Consider the following 9,551-nt stretch of genomic DNA (forward strand, 5'->3'; position numbering starts at 1 on the left):
AAAGCGTCTTAATTAGAATATATAAGTTACCATATATGTTGTTTTTTTTTTGTGAAAAATAAGCTTTTATTATTATCAAAAAGCAATAAGATAGAAGGTTATATCAAAATTGTTTTAAATTATAACATGCTCAAGACTATTGACCTTTTAAATTATCAAGAATATATTTCAAGATTGTTTTAAAGTTATAACATGCTCAAGACTATCGAAGCGTGTTATATCAAAATTCTTTATCCTGTTTTAGATAAGATGTTGACTGTACAAATAGCTCATGTGCATAAAATCGGATTATCATCATCGCTTATAATTTATATTTATGTACCAAAGTATGACCACTTACTAAATTTTATGTAAGTAAACGATTGGGTACATAACAACATGGAATTGATGAAGTGAGAAAAGTCTTTGTTTTAATTTTGAAATATATTCACGTCTTAAAGAGAGTTGACCATCTTCGATTATGACTGCTAATTGATTATCCAAAGCATGAGGTTTCTAGCTATAATAGTAGAGACGTGAGAATTTTAAGCCAACAAAATATAATAAAGGTCTAAGATGCGAAATTCCTTTTTCCCTCAAGATTACTAGTGCTGAAGCGCAAATATAGTGATGATAAATTTGTATGCCTATGAAAGAAAATGTTTGATTTTCATTGGATTTCAATCCAAAAAGTATATCTGTTAGATGGAAGACGGTTTTTATTTACAAAAGTAAGATCTAACATTTTACCTCATCTAATTATACAACACTTTTGTTACAAAAAGTCGAGTGTTTTAATATAACTTGTCATGAATCTACTTTTTCAATTAAAAAACATGTGTGTTAGGTGGACGAAAATACTTATTTATAAATTCAAAACTCATTCTTATCTCTTACTAATGTATGATTTGTATATGACTTGTGAGTCGAAATGTTTTCAATCTTCATTATGAAAATCACAATCATGTATAATTGCTTGATATATAATAAATCTCCTTTGATTTAGTAAAAAAAAATGCCTCACCTCTTAATTAATTGTATTATGATAATGGATCATTTTAAAAGTTTAATGATTAAAGCTAGTAGGAAGTGATTGAAAACTATTATGTTTACATTACAATGATTAAATTAATTAAATTAGAAATTTTATAACTTTCGTGTGCCACCATCCTCTTTTAATTTTTTATAATTATATACTTTTACAAATAATTAATTAATCTTATTTTGATTATTTTCTCACCCACTTAAACAAGTGGGTGGCATTGGATCAATGCTAATTAAAAAAGAGATGATGATGATGATGATGATGAGAGCTTAATTAAGCATAAGTGGTTCAAAAATTGGAGGGGGCAGGGAAGCACCCTATAGCTAATTGCTTTGATACTTATAAGTTATAGCCATTAGCCTGCGCATGCAATGATGTATCAATGTACAATGTTAGCTTCAATTTTCATGGAATATTTTAGAAGAAACAGCCAACATCGGAGTATTTAATTAATTAGAAAAAACTAATGAAATCTTATCCAGTGCAGTAGGTATTCAAACACATGGACGTTGACTTCGAAATTCAAAGCTCCAAAAAATAATGAAGATATAATTGAGTTGGTCGGTTTCAAAATTACCCATCTCAATGCCTCGTCAACTCTCTCCCTCATAATTGAGTGGTGAAAAACATGCCAAGTCATTCCCACGTGTCATATTATTTTTATAATTTGGATATATATTAATTTGAAACATTTATTTTCAATATATATAATTTTGGATTACATGAAACAAAGTAATTCTCTTTTATCTTAATAATTTCATCTTACTTTTCCTGTAATTTGTTCGAAATTACTTTTAAGTTGATGTTTTAAGTTTTAATCACGGATATATCTTGAATCGTTAGAAAAAAATTAATTAATTTTACACAAAAACATTAATTAAGCATAATTGATATTTTCTAAATGAAAAGAGAACCACCGAGTGTCAGATTTCTAGGGTTAGTGAAGTCATCCCTCTCCACCAACAGCGGAGGTACTATATGCATTTCGATGTTATGTTGTTTGAATAATATATATAGTGATTACATGAGATCTCCTCATCTCCTGAAAGGTGAAGAACAAATAAATATAAAATTATTAGGCGGAGTATTCCCCCTGTCTCACCTTATATATTTGGATAATTACTTGTTTGTTATTAATCGGTGGTATCTTAAAATGATTAATAAGCCAAAGAGCACCTTTCAATCTTGCAACATGTGGGGGGAATAACTCGGAGGAATTCCAAATAAGGCAATAATGGAAGAAAAATATTGAGAGTTAGCACCAATGGGACATTAATCCTACTAAATAATTTGTGCTTCTCTCAATTCAGTGTCTCAATGATTGATATGAAATGAAATGAAACTTGCAAGGAAACGGTCTCATGGTCAGCTCATCTACTCTTGCAATGCTTTTATTTTCTTTTAATTCATATAGTATTTGTGATGACAATTGAGGAGACATGATTATCAATCTATCAGGTTTAAGTATAGTAGAGTATAGCTATTAGCCGGTGGTGTTATCAATGAATAGACAAGCAGGGTTAGGTCTTTGTGCGTGTAGCCTATATAATCTAACTTTTTTTTTTATCTCGATCGAAAGAAAGTTTAGTAATTAAGAAATCAAAAGGCTACAAAGATAGAGGAGATAAGAAAAGTCTAAGAAGTCAAAACAAGCCAAACAAATACAAGGAAATCAATACTTTGCGTATTGATTGTTATAATACTTGATAAAGTCTTCAGCAATTCTAACCGATGATATTCATAAAAGATGAATGTTGGATGTAATATGAAACACATGAAAGTAAGTGAATGCTCAGTAAGGAATTCATCATCGATCTTAAGTGATATTAAAGAAAATATGCCAATTGCACCTTGATACTTAACAAATCAAAAGAGTCTTAGGCAAGGCAAATTGAGAATCCAAGAAAAGGAGTTTTTCAAATCTCATTAAAAGGAGTTGATTACAAATATCAAGAACTAACATAACATAGACAACATAGAGAAGACACACAGCCATGTTTTATGTTCTGTCAAGATGTTAGTAGATGAAGGAATATTAATTATAAAAGACTGATTATTAAAAAGTTGAGTCAAACTTGAGAATTAAAAATAAATGTAAAAGAGTTTATTTCAAATTATAATTTATATTTATTACTAATATATTAACAGCCAAATATGTCACACACATTAAGGATGACTTAATGAGAAAGTAAAATGGGGAAGTGAAGTTGAACTTATAATTGTATTAAAATTATGACTGAAAAGAGATTATTTGAAATGATCAATTAAATCATAAGTGTAATTTTGCAATAACTTAATAGTGAAGTTAACTTTAGTTTGCTCATTTAAATATAATGTTATAAGCTGACCTAATTACGTGGCTAAGTGCTGAAAAAGAAAAAGGGAGAGGAGGTTTGGCAACCCAAAGAGGGAAGGGAACCCCGATTGGCATTGCACCCTTCCCCTTTACCAATTGATGACTGGGTTTTCTTCCTCTGATTTTGCTTTCCAATTTCGACTTTTACCTTGAAAAGTGTGAAAATTAGAGGTCACTTAACCTTTCTAGCACAAGGTTTGGTCATCCCAAGCATTCCCAATCCTCCTTGGAGCTTTTCTCATTGACCATCCCTGTGGATTACCATTAGAGGTAATATTTTGATGTCTTGATTTCGACATCTGAGATAAAAAAAATACAACTCTTCTCCAATGATTGTATTTTACATTAAACAAAACAAAAATAATCCTACTTTAAGGCAAAAATTTTAATTTCCGCTACATGATGACTCTCATTAAATGTTACTAGAGTGGTTGCCCGCTTCGCGTGAATGTTGAATTTTTTATTAAAAAAAATTAAATTATATAATATTATAAATAAAAATAAAAATAATTTTAAATTTAAAAATATTATAAATAATAGTTATAATGATAATTTAAAAATGCTTATTTAAAAAAATTATTTTTTAAAATATTTTCTCATCTCTTATTAAGCAAAATTTTTTATTTAAATAATTTTTTTGAAAACATTTGACTTTTTATAATAGTGGAATCATAATATATGTTAATGTTGATATAATCATATTTTATTAATTACATGATTCTAATAATGAAATCAAATTTATATTGAGAAAATATAATATTTTAAAATAATTATTGATAAGTTACATAATTGATACAATAAAATTATTAAAATAAAATGAATATTTTTTGAAAGTCAAAATAAAATGAATATTAATTATACTTATTAAATTTTTTTTGTTTTAATGATGAAATTTTCTAAAGGATCTTCAATTTTAATTAATACTTTTTTATCTCATGCCTTTATAATTATTTAAAAATTAATCCACATTGTGATTCCTACCATGCCTCATTACAAATTAAAGATTTGTTTCACATCAAACTTGGATGAAATCCATAAATATCTACAAAAAAAAGTTTTATTTTTATATTTTATTTTATAAAAAATATATATTTCTTAGTACATGAAAATACTGTTTGTTAGCTTCGATTCCTTGTGAACCAAAACACCATCACTCAATGAAGGGAAAAACCTCTTCCGAAGCTAAAGAAAAAAAAATCTCCTGTTGACAATCCTAAGTGCAACCGGTCCACAACAACCATCTCCAAATTCTTTCTAAATCAACCATTTTAAACTAGTCACATGTGAATAAAAGAAGCCACAAACGTGGCCAAGTGTGTGGGCTTCTTTTTAAGCATGTAAAATTAGGCACATGTCAATAAAAGAAGCCACAAACATGGCCAAAGTGGCTTCCTTTTAAGCATGTAATGATTTTCCTTAGAGCATGTTTGTGCATCAAAAGTTTTGATAAGTTTATGAATTTTTTTAAGATAAAATATATTAATATTTTTAATTTTTGATTATAATTATATATAATTTATTAAATTTTAAAATAAATAATTCATTTTAAACATGTAAATGATTTTAATACTTAAACGTAAAGTGTTTAAAATATTTTTTTTTATTTTTCACTCTTTTCCTTTCACTCAAATTGACTGGTGACACTCCTTTACACCGGCTAACCACCCTGCGACTGAATTTGGATGTGAAATGGTAAAATTAGCTGATCTTCCCAAGAGAACACAAAATTTGACTGCACACCCTAGATCTTGAGCTCCCTTGATGCGCTCCCAAAGGGAGCATCAAATCTAGTTCTCCCCAAGGGCAAGCCGCCGATCGTGGGGTGGTCAAGTTGAGAGGTTTTTTTTTTTGTAAAGAGAGAAAAAATTTAAAAATAAAAATTGTAGTTTATAAATAATAATTTTTAAAATTAATTAAAAGTAAAATTATTTTAAAAATATTATCATGTTATCAAAATAATAAAAACATTGAAATTTGACTAACACAAAACTTATATGTCCAACGAAAATATTTTTTTTAGATAGATTATCTATTTTAAAAATTAATAGACTTGTAAGTAATTATAATCAAAAGTTGAGAGTGTCAATGTATTTTACTTTTTTTTATTATTTCTAACTAAAAATAATGATTATGTATACTAAAATTATTATTAAAATTTAACAAAACTATTATACGAATATAAATTCCTTACGATACTACTATATTTAAATGATTGACCCAAAAAAGGATAAATTAGAAAAAAATATCTTGTGATATGAGGTAGGATAAATTTTTTCCATGAAATTTAAAATTTGATACTTAATTGCTCGATATTTATTTTCTACTTAACAACGTTAACATTATTTTTAAGAATTTTCAAATACTTTTGGGTTTTACTTTTGTATTAATATTACTTTAATGAAATAAGAGATATTGTAATTAGTTTATTCTTAAGGATGTCAATAAATAAATTTTATTTGGTTTCAAATTGCGAAATACCTTTTTCTTCTCTATGTTAAATAAAAAAAAATTAAAAAACAAGTGATACAAAGGCAAATCCTCCAATTGGTAGGGCGGATGATCCTCCAAAGATGTCAAATCATTTGCCCCCTTAACAATCTTGTATTAATTGCCTTTTAGTGTGCCATTAGTTAATTGATAATGATATATAAAATAATTTTAATATAATGTTCAAATAAGTCCATAAATTATTGAAAAAAATTTAAATAAATTTATATTTTTTTATTGAATTCAATCAAATTTTTATATTTTTATTTTAAGTTAAATAAGTTCTTATAATTAATGATTAATTAATTATCATTAATCAAAATGTCACTTGTTATTTTATATTCACATGACGCTGACATGATGTCAATGTAAAGAGTAAAAAATATCATATGATTGTATTATCATATTAAATTAATATATCATGTCATTATTCATTATGATAAATTAATATATCATATCATTACCGATTATGATACATTAACATGCTACATTGATATCATATGATAAAAAATGTCAAAGCCTTCATTACAAGCACCAATAATATAAAAAAAATTTAATTTTTTGAAAATAATTAAATTTTTAAAAAAATATTATGTCAATAATTATATATTCTATTTATCGCCTGGCTTTAGCATGGCTGGGATTAGAGGTATTCGTGGGGGCTTTTATGCCCAATTAGCTCTGAAGGTAAAATATATAAAACGTGCATCGATCTGGTATGGAAGAAGTTGGAATATTTTGGTTTAGAAAAAGACTTATACAAGTGCATTATCATAGTTTCTAAGTTTGGGACTGACAAAACAGAGATAATGGAGAGTGGAGACCAACGATTGGTCTTTCTTCTTTAAGAAGGAAAATCCATTAGCTAAACTATCTATCCAAAAACTAACTCAAATTTCCAGAAAAGTAGATACCATGCACAATCTCATGTTCATTCATAATTATTCAGCATTCCATGATCCTCATAATACTACATGATTCAAAGTGCACAAAATGAATAGAATGGTATGGTATACCTTGAAGCTGGCATTGTAGCTGAGGGTGCAGTAGAATGTTAAGTGTGATGGTCTTCTCTAGGAATAAAAAATTGTTGGTTTCCTGGAATTGGCAATCAAACCGATATATTCTTTGAAAGAGGCAAATTAGAGGACCTTCTGAAAAAGGAAAAAATCTAGTCGATTTCATGCAAGTGATAAGAGCGGAAGGGTAAGGAACTGAAAAGTAATGTTTGACTTGCATATAGTGCAGGCAGCACCCGTGAATTCTAGCACATTGTGCAGTGGCAACCTTCACCTTGCCATGATTTCGTCAACAAGGAACATCGGCTGCAGCATTTTTCAAACGGCAAAGACTTGGGATACGTAAAAGAAGAATATATGGTGATTGATACAAGGGGCAAAACATGAAAGAGATGGAACAGTCTTGGAATCTTAAGTTAGTGGGTCGGCAGTTCAATCCCAACGTTTGGCTGACATTGTTGGTGCTCTGCTTTTAGATTAGAGGAGCGCAATCAGAGAATAACGGGGGAACAGAAGGCAACAATTAAAGGATGAAGATGAGGAGCGCTTTGGAAAAATGTTTCTTTCGAGGGATTGGAGCCAAAAAGGACACATCGTGACAGAAAGCCATGATCTAGGGCCAATCTTTGAATCTCCTCCATACGTATAGGTTCCATTAATAATGAGTTTGCGGACCCCAAGAACTTGTATCCAAACACGTGGTCTTTCCACTCTTTTTCCAATGCCCTTAACACCATTTTGGGGATATCTTGCTTCCACGTTTATCACTTATCAGGTACAGGACCCATAACTTTTCTTATCCAAGCACAATCAATGGCAGTGACCCATCAATTTCCCATCTAAACAGGCCGTGCGATGTAGGAAATATATAGCGACCGGAATAGTGGTTTTCTTTTTGTCTATTATAGGCTCTTTTAGGTTTCAATCAATTGGAATCAAGGCCATGGTTAATGCAGTGTAGGTGGTTATTGTTCCTAAATGTTGCAACTTGCAAAATATATGGTAGGGATTTTCTTTTCTAGTGCTAAACATACATGGCTAGAAATGAGAAAGGACGATGAATCTCTTTCAAAATATCCTAATCCAAATCGATTAAAAATTCTATTTGTACTTAAATTGATTAAATATTAACAATTATTAGCTACCTAAATTCTACTCTAACTTGATTAAAATCTGAACTCAATAATTAGTTACATGTTTTAAAAACCTAAACTGATTGGAATAAAAAAAATGATATTCAAAAATCATATTTATTAATCAAAATTAAATTAAAATTAAAAATTATATTTACACCACTTATGAATTTGAGCAAGTAATTAATAAATCAATCAATTATAACTTATTTGTAAAGTTAGAAACCAAAGTGTAATACCACATTAGTCCAAAAAAAAACTGTAATACTATAAAATTAAGATTAAAATTGTAAAAAAATTAAAATTAAAAACTTATTATTCAAACTACATTTAAGTAACAAATATCTTATCTTACCGTACTTAAAACAAAAACAGGTACTATGTTGACTATTCAAATTTATTTATAAAGTATCTAAATCTTACTCAATCTATTTAGATATTGTTAAATAGTGATATACATATATACGCACACATTTATATATATATATATATATATATATATATATATATATATATATATATATATTGCAATTCGTTTATATGGTTTCTGTACATGAAAAAAAGCGAAGGGAATTTCTGTTTATGAGATAGTACATGTGTCCACCATAGCTAACGATTTTATTGAAATATGGTAGATACAAGTGAAGATGAAGAAGCTCTGTTACAGCAGCATCATCACCCAAACAGAGCAACCCCAACATATATAACCACGCACATACCCAAGCACAACAGACAAATTCCCCCACATTAATATGCAGACACTGACCTTTCAAAAGAAAAAAATATGCAGACACTGCATTCACGCAATACAATCCATAAGCCACATACCTCCACCTTCTGCACTATCCTGGACATGGCTTAGAATATTTAGAAATCCTGCATCCTAGACCCAACTCACAGATAAATCATTTCAATCAACTCCCAACTTTGCAAGATAATTAGTACATTGGTTAATTTCAGCCAATGTACACCAATTGCTATGTTATTTGATAAATAACATTTCAACCATCTTATTTGAAAAATAAGATGCCGTCCTCATATTGGGTGAGAAAATTCCCTGGTTATCATGTTGCATAACACACATTCAAGAAAGGTCCTTTTCTTGCACACCAGACAGATGTGCTTAGTTTTAGGTTTTTTGTCTTGACTGACTGGTAACAAAACCAAACACAAATGCACCTTACGGAAACGTGCAGGTCTAATTCTTGGCGCTAAACCAAAAAAGAAAACAAATGAATGGACTCTTAACTAATGAGAAACTTCAATCATTGAACAATTTATCCATTTGGGTTTAATCAGTCATTATGATTCATTGAAAATCATTTACTGTCAATTGGCATCTATCACTATGAAAATGTTTTAACAAGTAGTGCTCTCAAATCACTCATTCTCATTTTTGTCATGTATGAGTCAATAGAAATGGTGTGCTTTGGTCATTTTTCACCCAAAGAAATAGAAAATGATATAGCATAATTGCAGTGGCTTGTTCCTCAACTCCGACTCCTGATGAATCTGGTGTACTCTTCGCTTTA

At 29.0% G+C, this 9,551-nt stretch overlaps 1 long non-coding RNA gene across 1 annotated transcript; it reads right to left on the reverse strand.

Moving 5' to 3' along the window:
• Positions 1-6,603: 6,603 nt before the first annotated feature.
• Positions 6,604-7,459, reverse strand: LOC148761133 (uncharacterized). Its single transcript, XR_016027995.1, has 2 exons — positions 7,105-7,459; positions 6,604-7,021 (listed from the first exon to the last, which is right to left on the reverse strand). It is a non-coding gene; the product is annotated as an uncharacterized LOC148761133 (long non-coding RNA).
• Positions 7,460-9,551: the final 2,092 nt, after the last annotated feature.

The sequence above is a fragment of the Theobroma cacao genome, chromosome 8 (assembly GCF_053813885.1).
Source record: "Theobroma cacao isolate CCN51 chromosome 8, ASM5381388v1, whole genome shotgun sequence".
In the NCBI taxonomy this organism is placed as follows: Eukaryota; Viridiplantae; Streptophyta; class Magnoliopsida; order Malvales; family Malvaceae; genus Theobroma; species Theobroma cacao.